The 13,289-nt window shown below is 35.1% G+C and overlaps 1 pseudogene; it reads right to left on the reverse strand.

The window, feature by feature from the left end:
- Positions 1 to 2,893: 2,893 nt before the first annotated feature.
- LOC143670952 (transcription factor E2F3 pseudogene) lies at positions 2,894 to 10,638 on the reverse strand (annotated as a pseudogene).
- Positions 10,639 to 13,289: the final 2,651 nt, after the last annotated feature.

The raw sequence follows: 13,289 nt of genomic DNA on the forward strand, positions 1-13,289 counted from the left end.
GGTTGAGTTACACAGTTCTGTCCTCAAGTCTATACTATTTAACACTCTTGTTAATGAGTTTAAGACCAGAAAAAAATCTGGCGGTAATATGAAGCTAAAAAGACCCAAATTTTCTTCTAGGGGTCATAAATGGCAATAAACTTAATCTCAAGGGAAAAAATAAATATTACTCATAAATACATGATATGGATAAATCTGAGAAGATATTTAAGCTGTTATTTTGATCAAATACAGGTAGGTATATTTGATAATATGGGCTAATTGGTTTACAAAAGTGTTCAGAACCCTCTTTACAGATATGTTGATGTAGCCAATAATATACAAATGCCTTCCTAGCACAATCTTGGAGAAATATCAGTTAATTACATCAGTATTCATTTCTGTACCTTGCATCCAGTGTTTCTCACTGTCCAGGAACACAGCATGAAACCTTGCTAACTAATTCAACAGGAACTATTGCTTCAATCTCACTTTCTTCTGCTTGCAAACTGATGTATGGTTAATTGCAGTGTGATCTATCACCCAAAAGGAAAATAGCTTTCTCTTATTTTTGAACTAAATATATAACACATTGCTATAAATGTGTTTGTAAAATAGAATTTTCTAAGTTATGCACTTTGAGATTGTATAGGGCGAAAGAGAAGGTTTGTATGTTGATCAAAATTTAAATAAATGCTTCTGAAAATTAAAGCAGAATTATTTCTAAAAAGTGACCTTTCATGGGAGTAGAATGATATAATGTTTCCATGTTTACAAATAAAGCTGTGTAAAATTTTCAGTTAATTTAAATTGAAGTGATTGACCTAAGAATAAAAATGAAAACCTGAAAAAACTACACAATGACATTAAGCCAAAATTCATTCAATCTATACAAAGTGACATTTGTTGGTTTCTATTAAAGAGCATTTGCTTTGTCATCTTGCCAAATGCTCCCTGAAAATCCTTCTTACTTAGGCCTCCTGATGCAACTATCTGGGAATCTCAGAGGTGGGGATAGGAAATGATTCCCGAGACTAGCTATTCTTAAATCCAGATTCATAGAGAGACATCAATGGTTCCATGAACTTCCTGGATGATATCTTAAATTTTCTCTATCTGTGTGTATTTGAATTTTTCTTCAAAAAAGTCCATGGATTTTATAAGAGTCTTAAAAAGTTGGATGATTTCTTCACTCCTTTCCTTGCCCCTACCACCAAAAGTTCTAAAGAACAACTTCTCTAAACATATAAGAGCTTACCAACTGGGAACTTGGTGGTGTTTAATGCTCAAACCCTACAGACCCTAAATTCTTTCCTATATCAGCAGGGGTTCATAGTTTAGGAAAACTGCAAACTTGATTATATGCATTTAGGGCATTTTACTACTTTTATGAAGGGTTAAAAATCTATTTCAAATTGTAGAAATATATATATATGTATTTAAGCCTTAAAAATCATCTTACTGATCTTTTACTGTACAAAATTTATTCAAATTATACCCATTTGAAGTGGTAAGAACACAGCTGGAGATAAGGTCAACTTGTGACAAATCTATTTACAATATCCTTCATAAAAGCTTTTTTTTTACATTATATTACATATTTTCTTTTTTAAACTAGCATTTGACACAAAGCTAAACTGAGTAATTGTTTGCCTATTCCCAATTTTGGCAGAAATAGTTCATTTTTACAAAATCATATAAACTGTAAGAAAAGAAATTCCCGCAACCTGAAAATTGCCACCTGACTTATCTCCAAGGCCTCTTCCTTCAAATTCCTCCTTTCATACATGCAAGTTGTCATGCACCCACTGAGTTCTTGCTTTCTTTTCCTGAAAGCTAAAGTTTTATTTACAAATCTACACTTACAATGAAAACGAAAACAAGAACCACAACAAAAACCCCAAAAACCAAAATAAGCTAAAAAATTACACAACAGTTAGAAAATATTCTGAAAGTGTTTACAGATAAATTGCTATCTTTATACAAAACTGCTAGATAATGAAAATGTGTGTAGACTGCATATCAACTTAAATAAAACCATCACTGTGCACAAATCTGTACATATAAACACACGCTTAACAATGTTTGATAGCTCATGCATTGCCGTCTGTACATATTATTTTCCAAGGTTCATGTAGTATAATTCGTATGCTTATAACTTTTAGTCATTTCATGCATAAGCATTAATAACAGCAACACAAATGATACAAGGAAACCTGCAGACTTAGTACTTAAAATAACACAAGTACTACAGTACCAACCTACTTGATGTGCCAGATACAATGACAAATGCAAACAGAATACAGTATGGGGAATCTAATACATCAGTTAAGCCCATTAACTCGAAAAATCTATTACGTGAAGGAACTTTAAGACTTAGTTTTCCTTTCATTTTCAAAACAATAAATGCAGCATTACATTAACAAAAGGTTTAACAGGAAACAAAACAAAAACACAGAAATACTTGTCAGATGAGCTCAATCTTTAGACTTTGGAAAAAAGTCAGTTTTGTGCAGCTGGCAAAGCTTGAAATATGGTTAAGGAAGACTGCTATTTTTGAGTGGACCAGGTGACCTGACCCCATTCTACAGCCCATTTCTCAGGCACAGCAAGCCAATCTGGGAGGCAGGGAAGTACAAGTTAGAGACACCTAATTGCACATTTTCTTCCTTGCTGACTCAGCCATGAGATTTTGGAACCTGGGGCAAAGCAGACCTTTCCCTAGGGAGCCTGCAACTATGTGTTTAATATTGTATTTTCTTTTAAATTTATTTAAAAATCAGCTTTGTTCTGAAGTTTACATCTTGATAATATCTTGGAGGAAGAAGGTAGGAAGGGACAGTATTGCATGTTAGATGTTCTGGTTCCATGATTTTAAAAAATGGTTTATTAGGAGAATTCACACAAAACATACTCAACTGCACATAAAGTCTTCCACCAGTGTGAGATTTTGCAAATCATAAGCATCAGAGAGATCACTGATGCCTTCTGCCTCCCCAAGGCTTAGCAGATAGTCTTCTTGGAGCAGGAGAGGCAGTAAGTTCACAAAAGGTCCTTCTAAGTTGGAAGGAATTTGGTCTTCAGTCTGCTGTAATAGGTGGGCTGGGGAAAACAAAGGAGAAAGTTTTGTCCTGAATTGGTTGAAACTAAGGCTTTGGAAGTGGGTTGAGATATTCTTATTGTAGTCTTGGTTGTTTGTTTCCATTGGACTGTGTTTCAGCCTCTTCTGGACACAAATAAACCTCAATGGGTCCTTCGGTACTTGACAAATAAATTTGCAGGCTCTTTATTGTCAGGTACTTTAAGCCTTTTTTCTCGAGGGGCTTTCACAACTATAACAAGTTTGGTTTTTAAAACCAATTATGTTTTGAATATCTTGATATGTAACATCAGCTAACTTTTGATTCTCTGAATATTAGATTAACAGTTTAAAGTCCAGGTTACAGCTTTGGATCAGTTCATCTAATTTCTCTTCCTGACAGCTTGGTCACTTTTTCTGAAAGGCCTTGACACTGGACCAACATGCCACCCACCCTTAGACAGATTGCAGCCCATCCACTGCAATCTTTAGATTTCTTCTTAAGGAAGTGGATACATTGGTGATACCATAAATTCTTCTCTTTTGCATTATAAATACCCTGGCTGCCTTGCTGAAATCCAAGACCCAATGGGGGGATTGACTCAGCAGCTGAACAAACTTCTTGGTTGGCAGACCAAATGACATACATACCTGTTTTTTTGTGAGGGAAATGACGTTTTTGGACCACTTGGTCTTCGTAGTGCAGCTCTTTCTTTGCCCTTGAGGGTTTTAAAACCATCTGAGAGGTACTGAAGACCACTTTCTCACAGCTCCAGCCTTGTCTTTGCTTACTGCTCTAAGGATTTCCAAAACCAGCCTGGCTCCCGGGAGAGGTGGGACGGCCTGCTGGAGAAGTTGCCGAGTGGGAGGAGCAGACCGTAGGCGCATGGCGAGGGCGGCCACCAGGGGCCTGAGTGTGTGTGTGGAAGAGAACAGGGAGAATGGTGGTGCGGGGGACCAGTGCAAGGGCTCCGGGACCGCCGAAGCCAGGGAGCTGGCGAGTAGGAGGAGGGGGGTATTCCCTCACCCCTCCTGCCACGGCCTCCTACCCAGTCACAGGTGTGTTCACTGTGTACTTGTATGAAACATCACCGACCTGTAGATAAATCTTTTTCTGGAAAGTTTCTGATGATCTGTGTAATATCCTCTTTAAACTTCACCGTATCATATCGTACCTTCTGATAAGCAGAAAATTTAATACCTCTAGTTACTAGAGAAACGCTGCCATATGCTGCTTTGGGATCTGGATGTGATCTTTACCAAGATTGAATCTGAATTTTGCTTCACCTGCCAATCTGTCCTACTCTTGGCCAAGGGGGTCTTCAATTTTATTTGTTGCCCTTGTCCGTTCAGAGACTACCATAGACCAAAAGTAGACATTTTTTTCCTACTGTATAGGAATAGTAATGGCTCCAGAAACTCTTTCAAACAGAAAAGGGAAAGGATACAGGGGACAATGAGGAAGAGGATAGCTGTTCTAAAAGGTATACTATTCCCAAATTTGCAAGGAGATGGTCTTGGCCACCAAGATAAATTGCCAATATATCCATGAGTAATGAGATACCCATTCTCAACAAGTAAACTGATTCAATCAATCCTAGCAATGAGCAAGGTGACAAATATCAAAGCTAAATTATCAACACGTAGGACTTTGGATTGCTTCCAAAGAAAAACAGCTTTCAATCCCAGGATATTTACTCTGCTAGAAATGCCTCACACCTGCTACATAGAACATTCCTTGTTGCTGTAAGATCAATTCGCACCACAGACTGCATGTCCACAATGCTTTTATTGAAAACTGCTAGAGTTTTAAGCTGTATCCTGAACAAGGCATTTTCTCCTGTTTAGATGTAACTTGGCAGGTGATTTAGAGGAAGAAGCGAACGATTAGAATGATTTTTATCTCTTTTAAACACTTGCATTTTTATATCTGTTGAGATTGCCTATTGTTTATATTTTTACACTCACTGAGTTATTCTGTACACCTCCCTTCCCCCAAAAGCTAATTAACACGTTCATCTCACACTTAATTTATCAGTTTACTGCAGTTGCATCCATATGAATCTAACAACCATGTGATTTGACTCATTCATTCAAATGAATTAATTCATCAATCAAGAAGTAATAACAAAAAAAGCAACACAATATAATAATATGTGGATAAATAATGACATCTTACAAAAGTTTTGAGGCTCAATTTTCACTTATCAAGTGCTTGTGGGTAGTAAAATGTAAACCTGGCTTAAATCTGCCCCTTCATCACCTTGGCACCTACTTATTACAAATCTAAGTATTTACGTAACTTGCTAAGTATATCATCTCTTTGGATCCACAGAAGAAGCCCGTAAAGGAGGCAGGTCAAAGGTTAAGTTTCCCTAAGGCCAATTAATAGAGCATTGTCTGAAACATAACAATGTTCAATAAACTTTTTAAATTTTTGATTAATTTTTTATTAGAGAAGTTGTGAGTTTACAAAACAATCATGCATAAAATACAAGATTCTCATATCCCAACACACCACCAACACCTTGCATTGGTGTGGAAAAGTTGTTACAATTGATGACTGCACATTTTTAAAATTGAACTATTTTTAGTACAATATAATCTTGATATTTTTAATTTTGTTACAAATTGATGAAATCATACTATTATTTATCACCCATAGTTTAATTAGGTGTATTTTCCCCATATACCACCATATTATTAATACCTTACATTAGTATAATACAGTTCTATTAATTCATGAAAGAACATTCTTGGTCATACTATTAATTATAGTCCATCAATTACAGTAGGAGTAACTGTTTTCCAGCCCTAAAAATTTCCTTTTAATTTTATGACAGTAATATACACATTCAAAAAATTCCCCTTTTAACCACATTCATATCTCAGTTCTCTGCTGTTTATTACAATCACAATGATGTACTACCATGGTCACCATCCATTTCCAAACCTTTACCATCAACCTAAATAGACATTCTGTATAAGTTAAGAAATAATTCCTCATTCTCTAATCTAACTCTTAATAATCTATATTCTAGATTCCAACTCCCTGAGTTTGCCTATTATAATTAGTTCATATCAGTGAGATCATACATTACATGTGCTTTTGTATCTAGCATATTTCATTCATCATAATGACCTCAAGGTCATCCACGTTGTTACATGCATCAGGACTTCATTTCTTTTTATAGCTGAATAATATTCATTTTATTCATATACAAAATTTTGTTTAACCATTCATCAGTTGATAGGCAGTTGAGTTGTTTCTATCTTTTGGTAATTGTGAATAATGCTGCAGTGGACATTGGTGTGGAAATATCTGTTTGAATCTCTGTTTTCAGTACCTCTGGGTATATATCTAGCAGTGGGGGTTTCCAGATCATATAATAATTCTATACTTAGCTTCCTGAGGAGGAACTGCCAAACTGTCTTCAAAGGGACGTCACCATTTACATTCCCTCCAGCAATGAATGGGTGTTCCTATTCCTCCTCAACCTCTCCAACATTTGTAATTTTCTGTTTTTATTAATAGTGTTCATTCTACTGGATGTGAAATGATATCTCGTTGTGTGTGGCTTTAATTTGTGATGCCCTAATAGCCAATGATGGTGAGCATCTTTTCAGGTACTTTTGAGTCATTTATATTTCCTTTTTGGAGACATGCTTATTGAAGTCTTTTACCGATTTTTTAATTGAGTTGTTTGTCTTTTTATTGTTGAGTTGTAGGTTTCTTTATATATTTTGGATATTAAACCCTTTTCAGTTATCCAGTTTCCAAATATTTTCTCCCCTTGAGTAGGTTGCATTTTGACTTTTGTGACAAATTTCTTTGATGCACAGAAGATTTTAATTTTGAGGAGGTCTCGTTTATCTTTATTTTCTTTTATTGCTTGTACTTAAAATGTAAAGTCTAAGAAACAATTGCACACCACAAGATCTTGGTGTTGCTTCCCGGTGACTTCTTCAAGAAGATTTGTAGTCCTGGTTCTTATATTTAGGTCCATTTTGAGTTAATTTTTGTATGTGATATGAAATATGTGTTCTTTTGCATATGGGTATACAGTTCTCTTAGCATCATTTGTTGAAGAGAGACTATTGTTCACCTGTTGAGTCAACTTGGCAGCCTTCTTAAAATCAATTGGCCATAGATGTGAGGAGCTATTTCTGAACTCTCAATTTGATTCCATTGGTCAATTTGGCTAGCCTTATGCCAATATCTTGCTGTTTGTTTCCTTTAAAAAGCTTTGTTCTTCTTTTTAAAGATGTTTTTTGATATTTGGAGCCAGTTCCCTTCAAATAAATTTGATAATTGGCTTCTCCAATTCTGCAAAGTAGACTGTTGGAACTTTAACTGGCATTGTGTTGAATCTGTAAATAATTTGGTAAAATTGATATCTTCATGATTTTACCCTTCCAATCCATGAACACAGAATGTCCTTGCATTTATTTAGGCCTTCTTTTAGCAATGTTTTGTAGTTCTCCATGTGCAATTCCTTTAAATCCTTGGTTAAATTTATCCCTAGATGTTTGATTCTTTAGTTGCTATTGCAAATGAATTTTTAAATTGATTTCATATTCAGATTGCTTATTAATAGTATATAGAAACTACTGATTTTTACATGTTGATCTTGTATCCTGACACATTGCTGAACTAATTTTTTTTAGCTCTAGTAGCTTTGTTGTAGATTTTTGAGGATTTCTATATATAGGAACATTCCATTTACAATAGGGAAAATTTTACTTCTTTCTGATTTGGATACCTTCTATTTCTTGCCTAATTTCTTTAGTTGGATCTTACAGAACAATGTTGAATTACTTTGGTGACAATGGACAACTTTATCTTGTTCCAAATCTTAGAGGGAAAGCTTTCATTCCTTCAACTTTGAGTATGATGTTTGCCGTGTTTTTTCTTATGTACTTTTTATAATTTTGTGGAAGTTTCCTTTTATTCCTATTTTTCTATGTTTTTTTTTATTTGAAAAGAACACTAGATTTTGTTAAATGCCTTTTCAGCATCAAATATTATGATTGTGTGGCTTTCCCCTTCATTTTGTTAATGTGATATATTACATTAGCTGATTTTCTTATGTCAAATCACCCTTGCATACCTGGGATAAAACCCTCTTTATCATGGTGTATAACCCTTTTAATGTGCTCTTGGATTCCATTTGTAGGCACTTAATTGACAATTTTTGCATTTATATTTTGGTATTAGGGTGATGCTGGCCTCATAGAATGACTTAGATAGTGTTACCTCCTTTTCAGTTTTTTTGGACCATTTTGAGCAAGATTGGTGTTGATCATTCTTGGAATGATTAATATAATTCACCTGTGAAGCCATCTGTTCCTGGGCTTTTCATTGTGCAGGTTTTTGATGACTGATTCAATCACTTTATTTTTGGTTCATCTGTTGAAGTCTTCTATTTCTTCTAGAGTCAGTGTAGGTAATGAGTGTATGTCTAGGAATTTTTCAGTTTCATTTTGATTGTCTAATTTGTTGGTATGTGGCTGTTCATAATGTTCTCTTATAAACCTTTTATTTCAGTGAGGTTAATAGTAATGTGTCACCTTGCATTTCTGATTTTATTTATTTGCATCTCTTTTATTCTTTGGCATTCTAGCTAGGGATTTATCAATTTCAATGATCTTTTCAAAGAACCAACTTTTGGTTTTGTTAATGCATTTTGTTTTTATAAATTCTCACTCAATTTCAGTTATTTTTGCCTGAAACTTTGGATGTCTTTCCTTCTTGCTTTAGGATTAGTTTGTAGTGCTTTTTTTTTTTTTTGCATGTGTTAGTCCAGTTTTGCATAAGTTCTTTTATTTTATATTTTAACATAAGCATTTCAGGCTGTAAATTTCCCTGCATTCTTCTTTTCATTCGTCTCAAGACATTTACTGATTTCCCTTGCAATTTCTTCTTTGACCCTCACATTGTTTAGTAGTGTTATTTAACTTCCACATATTTGTGAAATTTCCAGTTGTCCACCTGTTACTGACTTCCAGCAACATTGCATTATGGTCAGAAAAATGCTTTAATTTCAATCTTTGAATTTACTGAGACTTGTTTTGCAACTGAATATGTAGTCTACCCTGGGGAATGTTCCATGGGTACTTGAGAAGAATGTATACCCTGCTCTTTGGGGGTGCAACATTCTATAAATGTCTGTTTGTTTATTTCATTTATCATATTATTCAAGTTCTCTGTTTCTTTATTGATCTTCTGTCTAGATGTTCTGTCTGTTGGTGAGAATGGAATATTGAAATCTCCAAGTATTATTGCAGAGATATCTATTTCTTTCTTCAGTTTTGCCAATATTTGCCTCATGTATTTTGGGGCACCATGGCCCACGAATAAATATTAACTATTGTTATTTCTTCTTGGTGGGTTGCCCCTTTAATTAATATGTAGTGCACTACTTTGTCTCATGACAGCTTTGTATTTAAGGCCTATTTTTTCCAATATTATTATATCTACTCCAGCTCTTGTTTTGATTACTATTTGCATGGAGTATCTTTTTCCAAACTTTGGCTTTCAACCTATTTGTATCTTTGTTTCTAAGGTGTGTCTCCTATAAACAACATATAGTTGAATCATGACATTTTATCCATTCTTCCAATTTGTATCTTTTGATTGGGTAGTTTAATCCACTAACATTTGGTGTTTTACTTTAAAGGCATTACTTACTTCAGACATTTAATCCTTTGTTTCTTTACGTCATTTTTTTCTTGCCATTTTTAGTGCTTTCAGTTATTATTCTTACTGACAATCTTCATTTTCACACACTACTCCAAGCCTCTGTCTCCTGTCTTTTCCTTTCAACCTGCAGAATTCCCTTTAGTATTTCTTGTTGTGCAGGTCTCTTGTTGACTCTCAGTTTTTGTTTATCTTTGAAGTCTTCAAACTCTTATTTTTGAAGGAAAGTTTTACTGAATAAAGAAATTTTGCTGGCATTTTTTTCTCTTTCAGTACTTTAAATATATCTTACCACTGCCTCTTAGACTCCCTAGTTTCTGATGAGAAATAGCACTTAATATAGTGTGTGACAAATTACTTTTCTCTTGATGCTTTCAGAATTTTTTTATCCTATGTATTTGATATTCAGATTAGTATATGTCTTGGGATAGGACTACTAGGATCTATTGTGTTTGGAGTATGTTGCACATCTTGGACATATATATTTATCTCTTTCTTAAGAGTTGGGAAATTTTCAGTCATTATTACCTCAAATATACATTCTGCCTCCTTTCTCTTTTCTTTTCTTTCTGGGACACACATAATGCATATGTTTTGCACTTCATGCTGTTATTCAAATCCCTAAGACATGGCTCAATTTTTTCTTTCTTCGTTCTTCTGCATGTAGGATTTTGATTATATGCTCTTTTAGCTTGCTGATTCTTTATTCTGCATGTTCAAAATTGCTGTTGTGCATCTCTATTGCATTTTTAATCTGTTCTATTGTGACTTTTGCTTCCATAATTTCTGTCTTTCTTCTATTTACCCTTTCAAAGTCTTCTTCATGCTCAGACAATGTCTTGTTAATATCCTTTATCTCTTTAACCACATTTTCCTTCATCTCCTGAGTTGATTTAGGAAAGTAGCTTAAAATTATTTAATAAGTTGTTCCAAATTCTGGTCTCCTCTGAAGTTTAATTTTTTTAAGTGGACCATATCTTCTTGTTCCTTAGTATGGCTTATAATTTTTTGTTGATATCTTGGCATCTGATTATCTTGATGAGTTTACTCTGAAGATCAGCTTCTCTTCTTTGCCTAGGTTTTATTATTAATTGCTTTGTATTAAGACTGTTCTTAGATGCTCAGTTTGCCTTATTCTATACCTTTATAATAGACTGAGTTTGATCAGATTTTCAGCATTTCTTCATCTGCTTCTTGCCTTGGATGTGTTGAAAGGTTTAGGAGGCGAAAGGGTGAGAAAGAAGAAAGGTACACCAGGAAATTTAAAGTGGGGAGGGGTTTATTTCTGCACTCCCGGGCAGAACTCACCAAACCCAAGATGGAGGGAGGTAAGTGCGCACGTGGGCTTCTGCACAGGCAGCTTTTAAGGATGGAGGTCAAGTGACGTCTGGAAGGGGCAGTTCATTAGTTCCTGAAGTCAGGCTGGGAGGGGCGACACAGCCTCCACAGCTCCAGTTGCAGTGCCCTTCCCGGTTCCCCCGACCTAATATGTGTGATATAATTATTTTGTAATTTGTTTTACCTACAGGAGAAAGCTTACTTTCTTCTGTTCCTTCCCTTTTAATCTTGATCTGTTCTATTCGTTTTTGTGCATATTTTTTTCCTGAGCTGCCATGATTTGTGTAAATTTTCTCCCTCACTCAGTGCCCCATTTTCCTTTCATTTTCAGTTCTGGGAATTTCTTGTCTCACAATAGCTCATTTTAAATATCCTTTGTTTCTCTGCCTGAGGCTTTTCTGCCTCCAGTTTCTTCCCCCTTATGTTATCCTGTCCTAGGGAGCCAGCTGCTGTCAATCCCAAAAGGTGGGTCACTCCAGAAATGTGCTTTGTATTTAGGTGGTCAACCAGCAGACACTGGATTGAAAGAGTGCACCACTTTCACTTTTCAGCCATGGCTTCTCTTATTTCTTTGCTGGGGTCCCATATGTATGTGGCAATCCTGAGTAGCTTGTGTTCTGCTCTTGATCTCTGTTTTAGTTTGCTAAAGCTATAGGAATGTAATATACTCAAAAAAGAATTTTTTTTTGAGTGGGGCAGGCACCAGGAATTGAACCCAGCTCTCTGGAATGGCAGGCAAGAATGTTTTTTAAAAGGGAATTTATTAAGTTCTTATAAATATTATAAGAACTTATTATACAGTTCTAATGCCATGAAAATTTCCAAATTAAAACTCTAATAATAGTTACCTTTATGCAAGAAAAGCTGATGCTATCTGGAATACTTCTTTCAACTTGGAAGGCAAACACAGGTATATGCTGGGATCTTTGGCTTCTGGACACCTCTCTCAGCTGGGAAGGCATATAACAAGATCAGCTAGCTTTCTCTACCAGCTTCTTCAAATGGCTTCCCTGGGAGCATTTACTTTCTGCTTATGCAAAGGTCCCTGGCTGTATGGGCCCTAAAACTTTGTCTTAAGCAGTGCCCTCTTAAAGAAGTCTAGTAAGCAACCCCATCTTGAATGGGTGGAGATACATCTCCATGGAAACTACCCAAACAAAAGGTCTCACCCAAAATTGGATGTATAATATCTCCATGGAAACAACCTAATCAAAAGATCCCACCTAGCAATACTGAATCATGGTTAAAGAGTATGTCTTTTCTGGAGTGCATGACAATTTCAAATCAGCACAGTTTCTATCATGATTGAGTGAAGAGAGGGAGTGAGACCATCATTTTGGGATGACAATTTCTTAAGTAGTATTTTCCTATTTAGGAAATTTGTGGACTCCTTCTCCAGTCCCTACCATCCTCCAGAGTTTTAAGCAAGTGGGGTTTGCCCTATTATTCATTGAATCTTTGGTGAGATTTCTTCAGGGAAGTTCTACATTCTCAATAAACTTTTGGAGAAAGAGTAACTAGTAGGCAGTCATACTAAAACTATAACTCGAAACCTCTGGGTTCTTGCACATTAGTATCTCACAAGCTATTTTTACCTTCTCATATAAGTTTGTGTCATTTTGACTTCTTAACTAGACTGTAAAATAAATTTCATGTGAACAAAGGTGATATTTTCTAACTTTGAATCCTTCCCACAGATTATATCATGACTTGAATAAGTTTAGCACTCCATAAATTCTTGTTGATGTCACTTAAGACAGGCTATGGGGGAAAACATCTTTTGTGATGTGGTTTTAAATCTCAGCAGTTAAAACTAACAAAAATAGAGCAAATATGAAACAAGTGCATTTATGAATGAAATCTATTTGGATTATTGAATCTAAAGAATCAAATTATCTCCCTTCTTTAAGAAGTCAACCACCAATATGTTTACCCTTAAACTGGCATCATGTTGTAACACAGATGTTACAAAGTAATATCTGTTTTAAGTCTTTTGTTTAAATGTTGTTATTACCTTTGATTTAATAATCAGAATTAGAAATAAACTATCAATTCTTAATTTTATCACACCTTTTCTTAGTCAGAGATTTTTGGTATTCAGATTTACATATCATTGCATATGAATACTGACTTAGTGGAAGGTGTTTAAATGTAGAACCCCCTGGGTAGTATGTTGACACAATAACTCTTAAA

This window comes from Tamandua tetradactyla, chromosome X (assembly GCF_023851605.1).
Source record: "Tamandua tetradactyla isolate mTamTet1 chromosome X, mTamTet1.pri, whole genome shotgun sequence".
Taxonomy (NCBI): Eukaryota; Metazoa; Chordata; class Mammalia; order Pilosa; family Myrmecophagidae; genus Tamandua; species Tamandua tetradactyla.